The sequence below is a fragment of the Neoarius graeffei genome, chromosome 15, assembly GCF_027579695.1.
Source record: "Neoarius graeffei isolate fNeoGra1 chromosome 15, fNeoGra1.pri, whole genome shotgun sequence".
Classification (NCBI taxonomy): Eukaryota; Metazoa; Chordata; class Actinopteri; order Siluriformes; family Ariidae; genus Neoarius; species Neoarius graeffei.
The window spans coordinates 19,428,937-19,453,050 of NC_083583.1; the positions used below are offsets into that span (position 1 = coordinate 19,428,937).

Consider the following 24,114-nt stretch of genomic DNA (forward strand, 5'->3'; position numbering starts at 1 on the left):
GTATTAACTCTCTATTGAGACTATTTATGCTGATCTTATTTTTTTATTTATTCGTTTATCCATTTATTTACACTGACCTAGCTTCTTAAACTGAACTGCTGCTGATTTAAATAAAATAAAATAAAATAATAATAAAAAAAAAAGCTCAAAGCGCCGTCATTTGAACGGTGCAGGAAGCGCGCGCCTCAGCGCCGCTCCTATTGGACCACACCGCCGACGTTGTCCTGTGAAGTCATCCGTATGGACGTGGCCACGCCCCATTCTCTGGGCTCCGGGCTGTGGACGGATGACGCCACCCTGTGGCTCCGCCCTCTCGCGCGAACCCGACGCCTTGCGTTCATTTCATTCCTGCTCTCATTCCGCGCATTCTTCGCATCTCTCGGTGTGTCGGCGATCCGCGCGCTCGCATTCCCGCCCGGCCCTGAACCGCCACAATAACTTTACCGCACTTTGCCCAAAAAAACAAACAAACAAACAAAACAAAAAACATTCTCATATATTAGAAGAAAAAAAAGGGGCGGAGCTGTTAAAATATATCGATTAAACGGACGTGAAGGTAAGTTTATTAAATGTTAATAAAATAACAGCAGTGTGTGTGTAAACTTGTCGGCTGTGTGTGCGCTTATTAAAGAAATCTGGTGCAGTTTTAGGGAGAAAACCAAACAGGCAGAGACAGAAGGACGGGCTGAAAGTGTTTTCACACGGATTTAGTTCACTAGTCCAGTAGTGGGCTTGCTTTTTTTTTTTTTTCTTCCCCTCTTCTGCTCTAACAGGCTGCTGCTGCTGCTTTCACTTTGCCTCGGTGCTGTAGTGTAATAACCCGCCGGACACGGACACGCGGATTTTTGGCATTTTTCACATTTTTTTGTGCGCAAGAAGCGGCTCGCGCGCCATTTCCCAGCACTAAAGCCTCCGGAAGTGGTTGGGTTCAAGCCCCGCTCCGTGTTCCTCGCAGAGTGAATGATCTGGACAGGATGACGGATCCAAAATGTTGCTGTTTTGTCTCTCCTGTACTAGTTCGCCCTGCCGGAAGTTGCAGAGCTCCTTTTCAAAGCGGTGCGAAAAGAAAACAGCGCCGGTGGGAGAGAGAGAGAGAGAGAGGGGGAGAGACTTGTTGCTTTCGCGTCTTTGCTGTTTTTCTTCTTCTTGTTCTTGTTGTTCTTCTTGTTGTTGTAAAATCCTCACCGTAAGTAGCTTACACATTTCCTTTTGCCCTTTTTTTTCCTCCTCTTTCTCCTCCTCTTTCTCCTGCTTCCTTCTTCTTCTCCTCCTCCTCCTCCTCCTCCACCACTCTTATTAACATTTAACAGCAAACTGGTTGCACGCCTTACGCAAGCTTTCTGTTAAAGGTCGTAAAAACAAAACACGACCCGTTTCCATAGCGACACTTACGGTATTTATTCAGCCGGCGAATTAATAATCGCTGGTGTTGTGGTTTTTTTTTTTCTTCTTTTCCTCAAACTTTTCCTCAGGAGCGCTGTTTACAACTTTTAACGACGTTGTATTTCAAACATGTTTAAACTCAGTAGTAAGATTTCTGCATCAGATAAACAAACAAACAAACAGCGCGTTATTTATTTACACTCAGGAATAAACCGCTTCGGTTTGTCAGTTCCTTTGTTGGGATTTACCCGCCTTGTCTTCTTTAATAATGTCGAAACATTATCTTTTCTTTTCTTCATTGCTGCTAATAAAATGACATTGAATTGACAAGACGCTGCTTGTGGAGGAATAAAAATAATGGAGTACACATTGTGTGTGTGTGGCTGACATTTGTGTAAAAGAGTAGCACTTTGGCTAACATTTAAAATAAAATCTGATAAAGTGTCACTGTTTTCACAAGCTTTGCTAGAAAATTGAAGGAAATTTTCTTCACATACGCACAGTTAATGTGGACAGGATACAATTCGTGAAATTCAAAGTTTACTTAAAAAAAAAAAAAGGAGTGTATAGTTAGCATTAGTAGATGCTAAGGTCTTTTTTTTTTTTTTTTTACTAAGCTAATGCTTAGCTTTGCACTTTCCTGTCTTCAGTGTTCCTTGAAGCTGAATGAACTCAGCTCGTTGGTTTTATTTCACTGAATTTATCCTGATTTTAACCCAGCAACTTGACTTAAAGTGTTTTATTGGAAAATGGAAATTTTTATTCGAAGAATCAACACTTCATTAAACCAAATTCAGTGCTCCAGTACTCCTATTCACTCACTCACTTTCTCAAGGGATATTTTAAAGAAAGTAAAACAAAGCTTTAATTACATATTTAATTGAGTATCTATATCCTAATATCTCATTTTGCAATCCCTGTCGAGCTCTTAAAGGCAATACTCCGTGAAGAGGACTTGCATTACTGTCCCACTTGCACAGCTTTCTGAAAACAAGTTCCACTATTGTGCGATTTAGGACTAAGCTTCCTTTCTCACAGTTAATTATTGCCTTATATTTCACTGTGGCCTTTATTTAAAAAAAAGAAAGAAAGTCCAGCAAGACACAATGTGTTGTTTGTCTCCTGTAACTGGGCCGTCATCATTGACTACAGTAAACAGATTGAGACTTGACCCCTGACGTGACCTTATCTTGGAAAGCAAACGTGCTCTTTGAGATAGGAACGAACAGATGGATAAATATGGTTTAGCACCAGTACGGGATAGGTTTTTAGCTGAAGCGCTGAGAGAACCTGTTGAACATGCGAGTTGTGCGTTATTGGCTTGCACATGCTGATGGCTTTGAAAGCATGCAGACGGAAAGAGAGACGCCATCGTTATCGAAGCAGTAAGCTGGTTCTGTGTTCGTGGAGAGTTTTTACGTGTTTATGCACAAAACATGATCAAATGCGATTTGTCTCGAGCGCAGAACAGTGTATGGGTGTTATAGTACACTCGCCATACACTAAACTGTACTCTTCCTTGTCGTTGGAGTGGTAACCTGTACAGTACGTCTTTTGTACCTGTATCTGCTTTGTATTCATCATTTACATGGTAGCATTATTGTAGTTGTTTGCCCGTTTAAAAAAAATTGTCAAGTACTTTGACCATCGTTGCATGTTTAGGATCACAGATGTACCTTTAATTTTCGATTAATACTTTAAAGATACACTTCATACAGCTTTGGTAAAAGATACGCACTAAAGGTACAAAATATTTACCCTTGAGAGAGCCACTGAAGCGGCAAGGAAAGGTACGATTTGGTATTTTTTTCTTTAGTGTATTTATTAGTATAGCATCTTTTTTTTTCACTTCAGGAAATAAAGCCGAAGCGGTCTTATACTGAAAAAAAAAAAAAAGACAGAAAAGCTACGCTAGTATTTGCTCACTATTTGTTTACGTACTACTTTTTATTATAATATGTAAGTATTATGTAATGCTTTAGTGATGCAGTGTGATGTCATGTACTGTAATATTAGGATACGGTATGTATTGTATCTGATACCTTACGCCGATTTAGGCTACAGTGTTCGAAAATTCGTTTGCCTGTTTTAAAGCTGCCGTATGTGCGATATTTCTCTTATTTGACACAAATCTGAGGGAAAATAGGCCGTGAATCACATGGTTATGTTTCTTAAATATTAGGTGATCGGATACTTATCCTTCAGAGCGAATTGCAGTCTTGAAATGAAATAGTGCTTGGACCCCTTGCGCTGCGATGCAATATCAACACATTGCGTTTTTCTTTTTGGGAGACAGTTTAATAATAAATCCGAATCAGGAGGTGAAAACGTCCTTCGTTTCGGTGTTTTATGACTGAGTGGTGCTTGTGAGCATGGTTAGAGGGGGAAAAAGAATGCAGTCTTTCACTTGTGAAATGGGAAGAGAATAGGTGCATTGCTCTGACATAGTGGATTGGGTTACCTCTGGGAAAGGAGGATTGTGGGGGAATGGACGCAACACAGAGAGACCCTATTGTCTTTCCTGTTGCTGAGCCAGGGAGAAGTGTGTGTGTGTGCGTGCGCTAGGCTGTTGAGCTGCAGAAGGCAAACAGTGCTGTGCTCAAGTTGACATCTGGTTTAGTCGCCTTCTGCACCTGTAAGGGGAAAAAATGCAAATATGAACGTTACTCTTAATGCTTCCAGGATGCAGGCTAACAACCATTTGTCAAGCCGCGGCTGGCGCTCGCTGTCTACACCAGGCCATTGTTATGCCAGCAACAGGCGGCACTGGCCGTGGCACCATATGGCTCCTGTATGCTTCAGATAAGATATCTACTCACTTAACTTATCAATGGCATTTTAATACGCCTCATATTTCAGTTGCCAGCTGTTTGTTGCTCAGCATGAATTTGCTTTTGGTGAAAGTGTTTTTTTGTTTTTTTTTCAGTCTTTAAATAAACTCAAGGCGTGATTAGTACATATCCAAGTTTAGGTTCATCTTTGTGAACTTGGTGCTCTAATAATAATAATAGTGCCGCCGCCATGTTTTTTCCCCCAAGTCAGATTACAGGTTTGTCAGAAAGCACTCCTGAGTCAGTCTCTATCCATACTGAAATTCCTCCAGTGATACCAGTGGAGAACGTGTGCTGTTCGAATTTGCATCGTTACTACAAGTTCTCTAGACGATCCTGAATCAAAATCATGTCATTGACTGCATTATGAAGACATTATAAGTCATTTGTAAGGAAAAGACTCTCTGGGGCCACTCTGTTCAATGAAAATGATCAATGAAGAGATGATGTGATGCAGCTCTACGCAAAGCAAACCTACTTTTACAACCCTGACGTTTATTATTTTCCTAAGCCAGCATGTCCGGAGGTGTTTTATTCCTCTTATACTGTAACAGTTTGCCAACAAGTACATTTAACAGTTATTCCACGCAATCGAGTCGTACATGAACTGATCTGCGCCTGGTCGGCTATCAGCTCATGTACGACTCCATTGAGTGGAATAACTGTTTTATTCTATCCACATTCCCTGGATTTTGAGAAACGGAGCATTTTTTTTTTTTGCAAATTCGATAAATAAATTCTTAATGCAAAACATCCGACAAAATAATTTCCGCTTAGAATGTAAACAAACCGGCAAAATGACAGTAGCAGTTTGTGAAAAATGCGATGATAATAATTCTTGAAAAATAAAAAAGATACGTTCTTCCCATCAAATACTTTCATTCCATAATTTATTTTTATTTTTTTGTATTTTTGTGGTTTCGTTTTCGAGTAGTTTTTATTTCGTCCTCGGTTGGTTCAGCAGCACGCTCGGCCATTTTTGTTTTTCTCTACTCACGGTATATGAGCTGATAGCCTAGTAGTAGAGTAGCCAATCAGAGCGCGTGATCGCTCATATCCAGTGAATGTGGATAGAAAATATATATTTATACACGTGATAATTTATTACTTTGTAGTTCCATTTAATGTTATGGAATGCCCACGAAACCGGTTAGTTCCTGTTATGATTTTCATTATAACAGCTATAAACAATCCCCACATCCTCTCTCTTATTTTTCTCGCTTTCTTGACGCTAAAAATAATTTTACAAAACTCAGGTTGTCAAGTAAATGCGGAATCGCAAAGCGTAGAGGTCTGTCTTGAAATCTTCCCTCACAATGGAAAACTTAAAGCACTGAAGTCTTCTTTTGTGAATTATAAACGTGTTCTTACTGACAGCTTCACCAGAACAACATGGATCCATTTGTCTTTTAATAGTCCGGTTATTGTCAGGCTTCAATTCTCAAGGTTCTTATGAATGCGTTTTTACTACAGAAACGGTAACGTATGAGAAGGTGTGCATTATTATTCTAAAAATAAAACCTGCGATTTGAAGTATAGATATTGCGGTTAGAGAAGATTAGTCACTGCCTTCTGACCAATCAGATCCATGAATTCAGCAGTTCTGTCATATAAAAGTAAGATAATACAAGCGAGCAAATCACTCTGATAATCTGAACTGAATGTAAAAGCAAGCGAGCGGCATTTGTGGCACTCCTTCATCTGCGCCTGTTCTTTTATTGATTTGAAATCATTCCTGTCCACTTAGTGAGCAGCAAGCAACAAATAGATTTCATAATGGCTGTATGCAAAGAGCCCAGGGTTTACCTCAACACGTATGAATGAACCACACACAAGCGTCCGCGCCGCTTTTAGAAGCAGCTAACTCGCTTTTCCTCCCGTCCTGCGGTCACAGGACAACGTGAACTGCTCAACTCTGCTGGGACGGATCCCAACACAAACAGCCACGTCCTGTCTGCTTTATTCACCATCCACATCATTTCCTATTAGAACGTATCTGCGGTCGGAGCAGAATCAGAGAGATCGGTGGGCTAAAAAAAAGGGATGGAAAGTATTAAACGACTTGGAAGATGCTGATTGTAAACCTTGACATAATTGTGGGCCGAATGAGACAGGAATCCCCCTCCGACCCCCCAATTTTGAGTTTCATATTATATTTTGGTGGATGTGCAGGACGGATGCTATTCCTGTCCTTTTTCATCAGCACATTTCCCAGCAATGAAGGCAGCTGGTCTAAATAAAGGTCCGAACTGATCAAAAGTGGTTTTAAACATTCTGAGATTTGTTCACTCTTTCCAGAAGCGAACACACATTTTCTGATTTTTGTTTCACTTGGCGTTAAGGCCTCATGTAGGTTTCTAATACAAGATGACATTCGAGGTAGTTGGAAACTATTGCATATAAGGCTAGTGTTACACTAGAAAATTCAATAATGGTGTACATGTAAGCCGTGGGCTTTGGTCGAAGACCACTCTGAGCTCAACTGTTGCACTGGTTTTCTGTTTTAATGAGAATTTTTACATTTTCAAATTCACATCTTTTCTTTAAAGGAACAGTCCACCGTATTTCCATAATGAAATATGCTCTTACCTGAATTGAGACGAGCTGCTCCGTACCTATCCGAGCTTTGTGCGACCTCCCAGTTAGTCAGACGCAGTCAGACGCGCTGTCACTCCTGTTAGCAATGTAGCTAGGCTCAGCATGGCCAATGGTATTTTTTGGGGCTGTAGTTAGATGCGACCAAACTCTTCCGCGTTTTTCCTGTTTACATAGGTTTATATGACCAGTGATATGAAACAAGTTCAGTTACACAAATTGAAACGTAGCGATTTTCTATGCTATGGAAAGTCCGCACTATAATGACAGGCGTACTAACACCTTCTGCGCGCTTCGGCAGCGCATTGATACGGAGCTCAGATATCAATGTGCTGCCGAAGCGCGCAGAAGGTGTTAGTATGCCTGTCATTATAGTGCGGACTTTCCATAGCATAGAAAATCGCTATGTTTCAATTTGTGTAACTGAACTTGTTTCATATCACTGGTCATATAAACCTATGTAAACAGGAAAAACGCGGAAGAGTTTGGTCGCATCGAACTACAGCCCCAAAAAATACCATTGGCCATGCTGAGCCTAGCTACATTGCTAACAGGAGTGACAGCGCGTCTGACTGCGTCTGACTGACTGGGAGGTCGCGCAAAGCTCGGAGAGGTACGGAGCAGCTCGTCTCAATTCAGGTAAGAGCATATTTCATTATGGAAATACGGTGGACTGTTCCTTTAAGGCGACCCTTAAAGGACATATCTCGCAAATAAACAAATTGAGCTAAAAGTCGGTCTTTACGTCTGTCCTTTATAAAAAGGCTGCATGTTGAATTTGTTCTTAAAGGAGAACTGAAGTCATTTTTAAACTTGCTTTATTTCTTAATTAACGTGTTATTCAGTTACGCTTTCGGTTTTAGTAACCTTATATCGTGACTCATATTGGCAACTAATTGCAATTAAATATTATACTTATCGGCCTATTCAGTTTTTAGCCATGTTGGATTTAGATCGTTTGGTCCACGGCAGGCGTCGCTTATCCGCGCGATCTTCACGAGACTTGTGCGAGACTTCGAAACGTGACGTGTCAGCCAGGTGTCAGTGCTGCCATTTTGAAAACTTTTCCAACCGAAATATTGTACAAAAACGAGTTTAAATGATGATTACTGCCAACTTTTTTCAAACTTTCCCGTTTGCCATCAAAACAAACAAAACTTCCGGCTTGATTACATCAGCATTCGAAAGAGGGCCCGCGCGTCTTTTTACAACGTTGGCAGATGTTGGTCACTTTGATTTCTGCCGTACCTTTTACTTCCGTCCTACGATGTCTCGCACAGGTCTCAACGAATCTCGTTTACGGCCGTTGCTTTGACATATGGACTGAGATATTACAGAGCATATTTCAAACACTCATAACTTGCTTTAGCAGTGACAAAATAGCTATCAAAAATGCATTCCTATATTTAATAAAATGAGAATTTTGATAATACAACCCCGATTCCAAAAAAGTTGGGACAAAGTACAAATTGTAAATAAAAACGGAACGCAATGATGTGGAAGTTTCAAAATTCCATATTTTATTCAGAATAGAACATAGATGACGTATCAAATGTTTAAACTGAGAAAATGTATCATTTAAAGAGAAAAATTAGGTGATTTTAAATTTCATGACAACAACACATCTCAAAAAAGTTGGGACAAGGCCATGTTTACCACTGTGAGACATCCCCTTTTCTCTTTACAACAGTCTGTAAACGTCTGGAGACTGAGGAGACAAGTTGCTCAAGTTTAGGGATAGGAATGTTAACCCATTCTTGTCTAATGTAGGATTCTAGTTGCTCAACTGTCTTAGGTCTTTTTTGTCGTATCTTCCATTTTATGATGCGCCAAATGTTTTCTATGGGTGAAAGATCTGGACTGCAGGCTGGCCAGTTCAGTACCCGGACCCTTCTTCTACGCAGCCATGATGCTGTAATTGATGCAGTATGTGGTTTGGCATTGTCATGTTGGAAAATGCAAGGTCTTCCCTGAAAGAAATGTCGTCTGTATGGGAGCATATGTTGCTCTAGAACCTGGATATACCTTTCAGCATTGATGGTGTCTTTCCAGATGTGTAAGCTGCCCATGCCACACACACTAATGCAACCCCATACCATCAGAGATGCAGGCTTCTGAACTGAGCGCTGATAACAACTTGGGTCGTCCTTCTCCTCTTTAGTCCGAATGACACGGTGTCCCTGATTTCCATAAAGAACTTCAAATTTTGATTCGTCTGACCACAGAACAGTTTTCCACTTTGCCACAGTCCATTTTAAATGAGCCTTGGCCCAGAGAAGACGTCTGCGCTTCTGGATCATGTTTAGATATGGCTTCTTCTTTGAACTATAGAGTTTTAGCTGGCAACGGCGGACGGCACGGTGAATTGTGTTCACAGATAATGTTCTCTGGAAATATTCCTGAGCCCATTTTGTGATTTCCAATACAGAAGCCTGCCTGTATGTGATGCAGTGCCGTCTAAGGGCCCGAAGATCACGGGCACCCAGTATGGTTTTCCGGCCTTGACCCTTACGCACAGAGATTCTTCCAGATTCTCTGAATCTTTTGATGATATTATGCACTGTAGATGATGATATGTTCAAACTCTTTGCAATTTTACACTGTCGAACTCCTTTCTGATATTGCTCCACTATTTGTCGGCGCAGAATTAGGGGGATTGGTGATCCTCTTCCCATCTTTACTTCTGAGAGCCGCTGCCACTCCAAGATGCTCTGTTTATACCCAGTCATGTTAATGACCTATTGCCAATTGACCTAATGAGTTGCAATTTGGTCCTCCAGCTGTTCCTTTTTTGTACCTTTAACTGTTCCAGCCTCTTATTGCCCCTGTCCCAACTTTTTTGAGATGTGTTGCTGTCATGAAATTTCAAATGAGGCAATATTTGGCATGAAATTTCAAAATGTCTCACTTTCGACATTTGATATGTTGTCTCTGTTCTATTGTGAATACAATATCAGTTTTTGAGATTTGTAAATTATTGCATTCTGTTTTTATTTACAGTTTGTTCTTTGTCCCAACTTTTTTGGAATCGGGGTTGTAAAAAATTTGCCTTCAGTTCTCCTTTAACGATATAACCATGAATGGAAGTGATGAAAATAGACAGGACTATTTTTTGTCAGGGAGGCCGACATAACTCAATCGTGTGTGATGTTATTTTCCGCGAGCACAACGGAGGTGTACAAGTACATGCAATACTAGACTAGTATAATATTATGGTTGAGCGTGACTTCTCGGCCAAATTGTTTGCATTTCTCTACAAAAATTATGGCAATGCAGGATTAGAACAGGAATCAAAATAAAGTAGTGGCTCATTTATTGCCTGTTTATTTAAAAATTTTTACCTGCTTACCTTCCATCTGTTTGATGCGTGACATGGTACGCTGTCGTGCTGCCGGTGTCGGTGTTTTGTGGTGAAAAAGTCGAGGTCGCTTCTGGCTTCAGTCATCGTTTCTGCCTCATGTCTCGCTTCTCCCTAGTGATTTTTTTCATATACGTCCTCCACAAAACAATCTTCTGTACAGTGTTCACTGCACAATTTGCTGCTTTTTCTTGGAGTAAAGTTTTCTCACTTTACTCGATAAAGCCACTCGGCCAAACATCTTAGATCCAGGACGGAATGAGGAGGACGTGCGGAATCCTACGTCACACAGCACCTCCCTCGTTTTCGTCTCCTAATCCATCCATATATCTGGCTAATCCAGTACGGTCGCACCTGGGGAAATGGCCCAACGGACTGATATAAGAACTTTTGACATGCTTTTTACACTAAAGTCCGCTTCATTTTTTTTTTCGTCTAGAACATCTTGTATTGATGTCTAATGATGACGTTTCATAACCCCGTAATTTCAAAATTTCCCTGATAAATCGCTTTAAAAGACATCTGAACCTGGCTAGCGATGTGATTTCGCCCTTTACCGTTCTTGCTGGGTCGCTGTGTGTCATAGTAGACGAGACATGAACTTAATCAGTTCAGATTGTTCTCAAAAATGCTGCGATGCTCTGGTGCCATCACAACATCATCGAAACAGAGAAGAGCGCTTACGCTCTCTGTGCAGATGGTATTGGACAAAATGCTTCAAAGATCTCATGAAAGTTAGCCAACGGAGCAGATCTGAGTAAATTAATCACTGATTAGCCAACTTACACCAATGTTAGCGTGAACGGCGAAGAAGCAGCGATGAGGCTCGGGTTTAAATGCTGCGATTGACTTTACCTCAGGTAATGAGACAGACTGGTGTGGGTGATGCGGATAATCAGTGACAACTCATTTCTCAGTGTAAAGTTATACTTCTCTTAAACGTGGCAGTAATGTGTTTTTTCCCCTATAAACGGATTTAAATGTAGACATGGATGAGACATCTTTCAGTGGAATTGAAATACAGTCTTCATAATCTCCTTTTTCACTTTTAATTTGTGTGGATCTCAACCACAAGTAAAGATATTTCGATTCAGGTAAATATGTACAGTATCAGTCAAAAGTTTGGACACACAGGGGCATCGTGGCTCAGGTGGCTAACGCGCCATACCATAAATCCGGGGACCCGGGTTCGATTCCGACCCGAGGTCATTTCCCGATCCCTCCCCGTCTCTCTCTTCCGCTCATGTCCTGTCTCTACACTGTCCTATCCAATAAAGGTGAAAAAAGCCCCAAAAAAATATTTAAAAAAAAAAGTTTGGACACACCTTCGAATTCCATGTTTTTTCTTTATTATTACTATTAATTAAAATACTTCGTCTTAAAGTAATGATGGCTGTCGTTTCTCTTTACTTAGTTAAGCGGTTTCTTGACATGGATTACAGTTGTGGAATAGGGCTATTTAGTGTATTTGTATTATTTATTGTTTGATCTCAAGCGCATTAAGAAGGCAAGAAACTCGTCCACTAATTAACTTTTGACGAGGCACAGCGGTTAATTGAAAAGCATTCCAGGTGACTGCCTCATGAAGCTGGTTAAGATAATGGCAATAGCGTACAAAGCGTCATCAAGGTAAACGCTGGCTACGCTGAAGAATCTAAAATGTGAAACTTTTTTTAACACATTTTTTTTTGTTTGCCACATAATTCCATATATGTTCCAGATGTTATTTCATAGTTTTGATATCTTCAGTATTTTTCTACAATGTAGAAAATACTCACAATACAGAAAAACCTATGAATGAATAGGGGTGTACAAACTTTTGACCGGTGCTGTATTTTCTGAAATCTATGCATGTGGTCCAAAAGTGTGAAACCACTTGGAAAATCTGGAATTTTCTAAAATTTAAAACTGGAAATTTTTAAAATTTAAAATGGTGGTATGGTGGTTAGCGCTGTCGCCTCATCCCAAGAAGGTCCTGGGTTCGAGCCCCGTGGCCGGCGAGGGCCTTTCTGTGTGGAGTTTGCATGTTCTCCCCGTGGGTTTTCTCCGGGTGCTCCGGTTTCCCCCACAGTCCAAAGACATGCAGGTTAGGCTAATTGGTGGCTCTAAATCGCCCATTGGTCAAGCTTGGAGAGGGATGGGCTCCACCATGTTTAAATCCCCTAGAAATACCAACGATGGACTGTTAATGTGCTCAGTGGTGCCCCTATGGCCCTTGCCGGCTATGGGAAAAAGAAAACAAAAATAGGAAATGCACAGCATCCTGTTCAACTATTCAACATTCAAGCTGTTGCATAAATTCGAGGCAAATCTGTGATATTTGCCATGACCATAATTTGTGCAAAATTCTCCCTTTTATCGCGGCATGTATTCAGACCATACTCAGATGGATTTTTCCCTCCGATTTTCTCCCTAATTTAGTCACGGCCGATTAAACCCACCGGACAGCTCTCCCCTATCACACAACAGCTACCAACCAAGAAGGGTGAACGTTTAACTGTCACATTCTTCCTCCGAGGTACGTGACGCCAGTCCACTGCATCTACTCAAGCTGCCTGCTCATGCAGCGTAAGGGGCAGTGAACACAGAGCAACTCGGAGGAACACGTTATCCACCCACCTCAGCACACAGACCCCCTGAGAGCGCAACTTTGGAAATGTATTTATTTTGATTTGAACTCACACTCGCCAAATGCTTTTCTGTTGCGCCACTCCTATGGATTCGCTCTAACACGGATCAGTAGAACCCAACACAGAACCCAAATGCACAGTCATTCAGGCAAAACAAGGGGATGTACGAAATACTAAGAAATTCTGAAATTCATGTGAATATTTCGAAGATTTCTGCTTTTTATCCCCCGCTGGCTGAAAGGCCCGAAGGGGGATTATGTCGTGGCGATATCCGTCCGTCTATCCGTCCGTCCCGGGAAGGGTGCTCACCTTCCTCTCACAATTTTTGGAAGAATTTCACGAAACTCGGCAGGATTCTTTGTTATATGTCGGTAATACGCATATTGTAATTTTGTTAAATGCGGTCGCATTTTTCCAGAGTTACAGCCCTTGATTAACAAAATTACACTTTGATAGTTTCATGAGAGCGTGTTTTCCTTCTGAAATCAACTCCTCTCACAATTTTTGGAGGAATTTCACCAAACTTGGCAAAAGGCCTTGTTATATGTACGCATATTGTTATTTTGTTCAATTCGGTTGCATTTTACCAGAGTTAAGGCCAATTTATGCTGACAACGCAGTCCTCGCAGATGGCGTCGCAGATGGTGTCTGCGTAGCCCCCCCCTTCGCAGACGCTCTGCGCGCACCTCCCAAAAATTGTGACCACCGCAGAAGCCTCGCAGACAGCGTCGCAGACAAGAGGGCTCTGATTGGTCCACTCTACATCCGCTGTACACGCACTTCCGCTTCCCTACTTTCCCGGTTTGGTTTGTTTTCACGACCACCATTTTTAAAAACACGAGCGAAGATGGAGCAGCACGAAGAGCGGTTGATCGAGGAAGTGAGGAAGTACGTACATCTATACGACTCCAGTTCTAGTCATTATAAGTAACCGGAGGATAAACACTCCACTAACCACACCCACCAACTACTCCTAGCGATTTCGCGACTTTGCGCCCCCTTGCATTGTGGCGGTGAATAACATCGCGCACGCCTATTACTCCCCGCTCAACGATAAATTACAACTGTCTGCGAAAAGCTATCTGCGAAAGCCTTGTCGCAAGAGCATGCAGAGGCCCTTACAGCCCTTGATTAACAACCCTGCACTTTCACAATTTCATGAAGGTGTGCTCGCTTTCTGACATCAACTCCTCATGATTTTTGGACAAATTTCTCAAAACTTGGTAAAAGGCCTTGTTATATGACAGTAATACGCATATTGCAATTTAATTTCGTTTGTGAAAATTTTCCCAGAGTTTTGACCCTTGATTAAATAATTTGTACTTTGACAATTTCGTGACGCTGTACGTTCTTCTGAAATCAACTCCTCTCACAGTTTGTGGAGGAATTTCACCAAACTTGGCAAAAGGCCTTGTTATATGACAGTTATACATAGATTGAAATTTTGTTTAATTTGGGCAAATTTTACCAGAGTTATGCCCTTGATTATTAACAAACTTGTACTTTGGCAATTTCATCAAGGTGTGCTTACTTTCTGAAATCAACTTCCCTCACAATTTTTATCCCCTGCTGGCCGAAAGGCCCGAAGGGGAATTATGTCGTGGCGATGTCCGTCCATCCTGGGAAGGGTACTCACCTTCTGAAATCAACTCCTCTCTCAATTTTTGGAGGAATTTCATAAAACTTGGCAGGATTCTTTGTTCTATGTTGCTAATACACATGTTGCAATTTCATTCAATTCAGTCGCATTTTACCAGAGTTATGGCATAGTTTCCAGTGGGGGGTATTGTGCACTCAGAGCACTCTTGTACGCAAGTTGAAAGAAAGAAAGAAAGAAAGAAAGAAAGAAAGCACAACTTTATTCATCACACACTTGTGAAATTTCCTCTCTGCATTTAACCCATCTGAAGCAGTGAACACACACATACCCAGAGTAGTGGGCAGCCATGCTAACAGTGCCCAGGGAGCAGTTGGGAGTTAGGTACCTCGCTCAAGGGCGCCTCAGCCCAAGGCCGTCCCATATTAACCTAACCGCATGTCTTTGGACTGTGGGGGAAACCCACACAGACACGGGGAGAACATGCAAACTCCACACAGAAAGGCCCTCGCCGGCCGCCGGGTTCAAACCCAGAACCTTCTTGCTGTGAGGCAACCGTGCTAACCACTACACCACCTTGCCACCTGCCTGTCTGCTTGTCTGTCCCAGGAAGGGTGCTCACCTTCTGAAATCAGCTCCTCTCGCAATTTTTGGAGGAATTTCACGAAACTCGGCAAGATTCTTGTCGGTATGTCGGTAGTACGCATATTGTTATTTTGTTCAATTTGCTTGCATTTTACCAGAGTTACAGCCCTTGATTAACAACCTTGTACTTTCACAATTTCATGAAGGTGTGCTCGCCTTCTGACATGTTGTTGCTGGTAATATCATTTGTCTTGAAAACGTTTGTGTTAAATTGAAGACAGAACAGAAGCATCTTCACTGATGCTTTCAAATTTGTACATGGAGTAGAAAAAGTCAACTTGCGAGCAGATGAAGGTTTTTCCCAGGCTGCCACAGACGTATCTAGAACAGTCATCTAAAATCTAAACTGAAGGTTTTGCAGACTTGAAAGCCGCTCGCCCTTGAGGTCACTTGAGGTTGTTTGTCATTTCGAAATCAATTTTCCATTTGCATTACAAGGTTTTTACAATGATTTAATACAGTCTCAGGGCTGGCATTTGTGAAGGGGAATTAAACTGATATGATTGCACATTATTAAGCATAATTAAGTGTTCCAAGCAGACCTGGCTTCATCTTGTTTTCCTCCGAACTTAGACTCTGGCGATATTTATTTTTTTCCCAGTGGTGCATATGGGGCTTCAGTCTGACCCCCCCCCCCCCCCCCCCCCCCCTTTTTGCTTTTTTAATTTTGTATTTGAATTATATTATGAAATGCATATGTGTGTGTCTGTTAGATGTTCTCATAGAGGTGCATGTACACACACATTCCTGCAGATGCTTTGTCTGCTGGCATTAAGAATGTACACTAGTTCTTCTGTGGACTGCTCCTCAAGGTTAGCCGCTTTCACAGATCTAATTCTCAAAACGTGGTGAGTGCTGTCTCCCCCCCCAAAAAAGCTAATGAAGGTTAGTTATTTAGCTTAATAGAGAGTCAATTAACTGTGAATGTTGATTAAAGTGAGTTAATGGGTTGCACAGTTAATAATAGGCTTTAAACCTTGAGAATTATGACTGCACTACTGTACACATTTGGCTGAGAATATTGCAGAACCTGTAATACACACACACACCACGTTACTGTTTAGCTTGAGAACCTTGAGAACCTTCTTTTGTTCTTTTTTTTTCCTCTCTGTAATTCATTCAGCATTCAGCAGCACAAACTAGGCGAATGTTTTGTGGTGCACGTTTCAGCCTTTCAGCTTGCATTTTGTTGTATTGGACGATGACTTGATCGTCGATTTTGTCTCTGTGAAATTTGAATCATGTCACAGCGTAACAAGGAAAAGATTTTTCCTCTTTCACGATCGTATCATGATGAATACGGCTTCGTGGTGCATGTATGACTGGGAGGATGCATTATAGAACATTGGCCATTGTGTGTTAGCGAATGATCAGAGGGGATCTGAGTAAACCCCGTGTCGCTGGTGCTGTTTGTGACTGCGGTCGCTTTAAAGCAGAATTGCCATAAAAAGGTGAAACTGGTAGTAAATGTGAATATAAATGTGCAGTTGGATGTCCCGGGTACACTTTGGCTTTAACAACGTGCTTTTTTTTTTTTTGGAAGTGTAATTTGCTGTCTTGCCTTCACTTGTATAATAAGTGTTGCCAGACAAAACAAACCTCACCCAGTAGCACTTATGATGAATATGAAGGAAGATGTTGCGAAAAAACGATTTTGACCTTTTTGGTGACCTTGACCTTGATTTTCACCTTGTGTGTGAACATACTTGGCCAATAAACATGGTTCTGATTCTCATTCGCACAGCGTGCTGCTCTCGGCCGATTCGGAACGCGCCGCGCTGCTCTCGGCCGATTCGGAACGCATCTGAATGAATATGAAAAAACGATTTTGATCTTTTTGGTGATCTTGACCTTGATCCTCAAAATGTTGGAGGTTCTATTTGAGAACAATGCCCATCTATCCTGAAAGTTTCATGAAGCTTGGTCCAGCCGTTTTCCTGTAATATCATTAACAAAGAAAGAAAGAAACCCCACCGAAAACAATACCTCGTCCCCTGGTGGACTCCGTCCTGGGCGAGGTAATAAAGGATTAGCACTTTGCTGTTTGTATTTGTAATGGGTCTTGTCGAAGTGTTAAAGATTATGAAAAATGGCAAAACATTCTCTGGACATTTTCTGGATACACGATGCGTATTACTGTACGTAGCCTAGTTTTGTGCTACGCAGGGGACTTCTGACATTTCTTTCTTTGGCACTTACAAGAATGCTGAATAAAATGCTTTTAATAAGAAAACGTGGGACACATTATATGACTGGGTCAATAAGTACAGAATATTTTTCGCATCTCTGATAACTTGATCAGTTTCAGTGATGCACCAGAAGGCTTGCGGTCTATGTTGACATCCTACAACGACCTCGCAAAGTGTATGGGTAAGTCTGCGCATTAACACAACCAAAACAGAGACCATGTGCATTGGGGACCGAGCTGAGTTCTTTATAGATGGTACCAAATTAGCTACTGTCACCTGCTTCAAGTACAGCTACGTTGCCAGTGATTGCTCTACAAAAGTGGAACTCGCGTCTCGCATTCAAGCAATGTCGTGCGCGTTTGGTCGACTGCGGAAAAAGGCGTTTGACTCCCATGATCTAACAACTTCAACCAAAATCGTTGTGTACCACCAATGCTTAATGCCGCTTCTAATGTACGGCAGTCAAACATGGACATTGTATCAGCACGATGTCAGGCAACAATACAACAGCGTCATCTGTGCCTCATCTTCAACATCAAATGGGATCATTTTGTAAGCAATGAAAAGGTTAAAGTGCGCAGGTGTTGAAGACATCGAACCCATGTTAATAAGAAGCCGTCTACGTCAGCTCGGACATATTTGCCAGATGGACGACACTAGAGCACCCAAACAACTGATGTACGGTGAACTAGTTCATGGTTCTCACCCAGTTGGTCGACCGAAGCGCCGTTTCAAAGACACTTGCAAAAACGCACTCGTGGGGATGTCCTTAATAGTCGGCAATCTTCCGTCAACTATAGGCAGGAGCGGCGGAGACTAACTGAGACTGTTTGTGGAAACTATAGCGATCTTGCAGTCACGTGACCGGAAAGTACACAACCGCCATCTTGTCGGTCAAAAACACCGCTGAATACTGCTGCACTCGTGTACAGAATGGATCAATTTCAACCGACGGACTACATGGCTCATTTTTCTAATGAACAGATAACTAGATATATGTCTAAAATAAACGATCTACAGATTAGTGACCCTTATGGCTTACCGGACGGAGTTTTCACGACCGGATTTTGAACTGCCAGCGGAATACCCGGACGTGTATAATTACCTCATTAACTTTCCCTCGCTGTTCAGTGGTGAAGCACTGCGTGCTTATAAATCTCTGGACAGTTATCTTTACAGAAATTCAGGATTTGTCAGCAACTCAGATGTGGCATCTTGTAAACAAGAATCCTCATTGAACGGGTAAGTCACTTAAGTATTGAGTATAGCACTGACCAGCCGATTATAGAATAGAATAAGGTAATTCCAGCTGTAATTCCAAATAGTCCGTCTTGTTTACATGGATCTGGCGTTGGAGAGGTAGAGGCTTAGTAGTGGAGATTTGAGTGGTTGTTTTCTGAGCTTAGTCAACAGGCCGGCTCTGCAGCCTCGCTTTTGCTTCCGCTCCCGGCGCCGCCTCCTTCGCTTTGCTTCCGATAACAATCCACAGAGACCCCGCTGGTCTCGCTATCTCGTCCGGAATGTTGTGCATGCGATGGAAATCGCTACAAACCGTCATTTTCTGCTGGAAACCAATGTCCAGTAAGTCCATACGGTTGTAGTGGATATTGAAGTCCGGTACAGACGAACAACACGCAAAAATACACACAAAAAACATAAAAAACGTGCACAGGTAGGGAGAGCTTGTAGCCGCAGCCGTTGTAGTAGAATTGTGTATATAGTAGGGTTTTCCAGAAGAAAAGGTAGAAGTAAAAGCAGAAGTAGAACCAGAAGTAGAAGGTGGAATATGGCGTTTGACCGACAAGATGGCGTCTGTCACAATCTGGATCGGCTGTGACGTCACATGCAAGTGCTTCATACCAAGAAGAGAGTTCTTGTGTTTGAAAGGAGAAGGGTACTTCAGAGAGAGAAGAGACAAAAACTGTGTTTACCCGTCTGCGGGCGTAAGGCGTAATATATATATGATAACCTGATGCTGTAACAGAACAATTTCCAAGCTTGGGACCAAGCTGTCTGTCTGTCTGTCTGTCTGTCTGTCTATCTATCTATCTATCTATCTATCAAGTGTGCTGTTTTGGGAAAATAATCAACAACAGTTGTTGAAAACCACCTCACTGTGAAATAATTAAATAATATCAGATGTTTTTTTTTTTTTTCATGGTATATCAGATATATTCCATTCAGCTAGCACGATATTGAACGAGTCGAAGACGAGTCGCTGAATGGAATATATCTGATCGACCATGAAAAAAAAGCCAGCCAATATTACAGCGTATAGTCAGCTCTGTGTTTTGGTATAGCGGAAATGGCGATGAGACCGATAGACTTCCTGTTGTGACGTTACGGACGTCAAGGCCATTCACTCAGGTCGCTACCTATATGAATCACTTTAATTGTAAAAATTACTATATTAGATTTATCGTTCACACTTAAAACTATTCCTGTGCCATTCTTGAGGTCTCAAAGCATTTATAAACGAAAGTGAGGCCATGGTTCTGCATATATGCTTTAAGAATACTTTATGAACAGTTGCCAAAATGACCTCCCCAATTAAGTCATGTATGGACCTGATACATGTGGCGAGTGTTCAACAGGTTTGGCGAGTGCTTCCTGAGAGGCAGTGCTCAAAAAAAGTTAGCCAATACACTTTATTATTATTATTATTATCTCATCTCATTATCTCTAGCCGCTTTATCCTTCTACAGGGTTGCAGGCAAGCTGGAGCCTATCCCAGCTGACTACGGGCGAAAGGCGGGGTACACCCTGGACAAGTCGCCAGGTCATCACAGGGCTGACACATAGACACAGACAACCATTCACACTCACATTCACACCTACGGTCAATTTAGAGTCACCAGTTAACCTAACCTGCATGTCTTTGGACTGTGGGGGAAACCGGAGCACCCGGAGGAAACCCACGCGGACACGGGGAGAACATGCAAACTCCGCACAGAAAGGCCCTCGCCGGCCCCGGGGCTCGAACCCGGACCTTCTTGCTGTGAGGCGACAGCGCTAACCACTACACCACCGTGCCGCCCCATTATTATTATTATACATACACATTCCTTTTGGGTGTTCAATGAGTCTTTCTCTTTCAAAATTCTCTCAAAATCTTCCGTTTTTAACGAAGCGAACCTGGCGGCCATGTTCGTTTACAAATTGTCACAGTCATTCGCTAGCGTGGAAGTTTTACGTCTTCGACATGTCTCTTTTCCAGTTTTTCGATGTCCGTTGGTATGTTTTTCTCTTGTAAATATGCGTGAAGAATATCTAATGAAGTTTTGGTAGCCTTTCAGGCTACATCCACACGACAACGGCAACGAGATTTTATTTAAAAAAATATCACGTCCACATGGGCAACGGATCAGTAAAATATCAGGTACATATGGCAACGCAACACTTGCTGAAAACGATGCAATACACATGCCACACCTCTACGTACGCTGTAAGACGGTCCCATCGGAGACACCAGAACAATAGAAGAAGTAGGATGCATGCGCATAAACCCCTTCCTCTACCCGGCGTGAAGCACTCACAGGAACACACACACAACAGGAAGAAGAAGATGGCTGCGAGTATGCGAGGAAATCGTGCCTTCTGTGTGTACAAATTAGTTTTATTAGTGTGCATAGTTTTATATAACTTAATTTTCTTATTGTGTGTGAACATTTTGAAAAGCATTTTTATATAATTTTATATAACTTTTTATATTGTGTGTGAACATTTTGAAAAGCAGTCTTATCCAATAAAAAAAGAAATTCAAGAAATGGTTCAGTTACTTGTTTATTTAAAAGAAAAGCTGTATACAAAAGTGAATGCAATGCAGTGGTTCATACAAAACAGCGAGAGTGCTGCTTGTTCTAGTCATGTGGTTGTGACGTCATCGTAAACAAATCCATTCTACTCATCCAGACGACTTTGCAACGGCGCCGTTGCCAGATTTTTCCACTCTGGAACCCGTTCTCAAAAAATATCGTTTTGGGGCACCCAAAACGCCGGTGCCGTGTGGATGCCAGGCCGAAATGATAAACAATTTTATCAGATTCACCTGAATCCGTTGCCGTGTGGACAGCCTCTCAGATGTTCAACGTGTCGTTCTATTTGCCGGCAAACACAGAAATGCTTGTGCACATCCGCAGCAGAAAACGTTCTCATTGAATATTCGCATCAGCTCCGACATGTGACGTCATGTTGTCTTGACAACCATGCAATATCGTAACCCATATTCAACGCTCATTTTCCATTGGGTAGAGTGACGTGATACATGTACGATAAGCGATATGTGAACAATATTGCATGCTGTCGAACCAAATGAATGAAACCTGCTAGAAGGGAATAGAAAACGTTTTTATTCCATGCGAAAAGTGTCCTGTATGTATAGTAATTTCCAGTAACACACATCACAAAGTGTTTTATGCTTCTACGTGCGTCCACACGTAGCCGGGTATCTGCTAAATCAAAGATATTTTTCTACGTTTTGGCCTGTCATCCACATGAAAACACATCAAAAACGAATATTTAAAAAAACTCCGTGTATGCCTTTTCGTGTAGGCAGAGATAACCGGAGTTTTGCGTTTTAGAACGTCACAATCTGCCCTGACATCAAACGTGCGACCTTTGTTTACTGCAGAAGCCAGATTAAGCATGGACAAAGAGTAATGGATCGGAGTAGTGCCTTGAAAGCGTTAATTATTGTGCAGGTGCTATTTACATATTTAATTTTAGAAGCCCAACTACTGCTCACTGGGGAAATAATGCCATCTACAGGTTTGGAATGCTTATGAATGTTATTGAAAACGCAGATGTTCGGTTATGTGTGGAAGGGATTTTTTTCGAAGACGAGGTGGTGTGGATAAAACATTTTTATAAACGGAGGGGGGGGGAATGTTCGGTTTTAAAAATACCCGGCTACGTGTGTACATGGCCTTATACCACTGCAATGTATCAGCAGGGGTATTATTATTATTTTTTATTAATTAACAAGCAACACCGCATACTTTTTACATTTAATGTTGCGGAACATATGCAGAACCGTTTGTGTTATGGGCGGCACGGTGGTGTAGTGGTTAGCACGGTTCCGGGTTCGAACCCAGCGGCCGGCGAGGGCCTTTCTGTGTGGAGTTTGCATGTTCTCCCCATGTCTGCGTGGGTTTCCTCCGGGTGCTCCGGTTTCCTCCACAGTCCAAAGACATGCAGTTAGGTTGACGTGGGGCGGCTTTGGGCTGAGGTGCCCTTGAGCAAGATACCTGACCCCTGACTGCTCCCCGGGTGCTTTGGTGTGGCTGCCTACTGCTCTGAGTGTGTGTGTGTGTTCACTGCTTCAGATAGGTTAAATGCAGAGGATGAATTTCACTGTGCTTGAAGTGTGCATGTGACGAATAATAAAGGTTTCTTCTTCTTCTTATAGCACCTATAACCTGTAGTTCCTGGACAAGCTTGTCTTTTTATTCATTTCTTGAAGTTATAATCAGGCAAAGCAGCAAAAACAACACAGCTTGTAAAGATGACCGAGAATCTGGAAAGCTCCTGAAGACTTTCCTGTGGAGGAAAACATACTGATAGAGAGTTACAATGCACTGACACTGGAGACTCCTTTCAGAGTATAGTTTTTACAGGAAACCTCACCGTATTAATGATGACACATTTTTCTTTGCGCATCCATTTGTTCATCCATTTTATTCTGTTTATTATAAGTCTTAGGATGCGTGGAATTCGCTGTGAGTTAGATGTTATGATAGAAACAATAAAATATTTGAAAGATTCCGATTCAATATTCAAGAATTCATCAGCACTGTGGTATAATGTTTACTCCAACATCAATGATTTTCTCATATCTGCTTGGTTTAGCAACTTCATCTCATCTCATCATCTCTAGCCGCTTTATCCTGTTCTACAGGGTCGCAGGCAAGCTGGAGACTATCCCAGCTGACTACGGGCAAAAGGCGGGGTACACCCTGGACAAGTCGCCAGGTCATCACAGGGCTGACACATAGACACAGACAACCATTCACACTCACATTCACACCTACGGTCAATTTAGAGTCACCAGTTAACCTAACCTGCATGTCTTTGGACTGTGGGGGAAACTGGAGCACCCGGAGGAAACCCACGCGGACACAGGGAGAACATGCAAACTCCACACAGAAAGGCCCTCGCCGGCCACGGGGCTCGAACCCGGACCTTGTTGCTGTGAGGCGACAGCGCTAACCACTACACCACTGTGCCGCCGGTTTAGCAACTTGCAAATTATAATTTTCTTCATGAAAACTGGAAAAAAACAACATTCTAACATATTTAAAGCTAGACGGCCTTTCGATCTCATAAAATCGGTGAAATTTAGTTCCCTCTGAAATTTGGTCATTGTGATACATGTTTATTTCTGTAATATCTGACAAAATATCAGGATGTTCTGTGGCTGGGAAGTTATTTAATTTGAGGGGATTCCCGAGCAAATAATGTGCATGAAATCGCTTGCTTCGCGCAGTCAAGCAGACAGAGGAAGTCCGTGTGCGCATGCGCAGGTTTATCATCTTCTTCTTTTGGGTTTTACGGCAGCTGGCATCCTGTGTTGTATTACTGCCATCTACAGGTTTACCTTTGACTGTGCACTGAGAATTCCATTATTCTGTTGCTAAACGAACAGCTGATCACACCGAGGTGCTCGCTGACCGCCGATATTTACTAGTTTGGTCCTGCGTTTCCTTTCCTTCGCATATAACGTAATGTCTTTTCTTCTCGCTTTCTGTTACTGTAGTCGGTCTTTCACATTTCATTCGCACACTCGCGTCCTCCATTTTTCTCTCCTGTTTCAAATTTGTATCCCACAATACCTTGTGCGAACGGGGAAAGCCCACCATGTGATGCATGACGTAGTATCTTGAACTGG

The 24,114-nt window shown here is 42.1% G+C and overlaps 1 protein-coding gene across 8 annotated transcripts in view; it reads left to right on the forward strand.

Moving 5' to 3' along the window:
- The first annotated feature begins 337 nt into the window (after positions 1-337).
- tead1b (TEA domain family member 1b) overlaps positions 338-24,114 on the forward strand; it is a 166,970-nt gene continuing 143,193 nt past the window's right edge. For 4 of the 8 annotated variants that reach the window (XM_060940968.1, XM_060940969.1, XM_060940970.1 and 1 more), the window contains exon 1: positions 340-556. The gene's annotated coding sequence lies outside the window, so the exon portion shown is untranslated. Of the gene's footprint in view, positions 557-24,114 lie in introns of all 8 variants that reach the window. The other 4 variants (XM_060940971.1, XM_060940973.1, XM_060940967.1 and 1 more) reach the window with 3 other exon arrangements.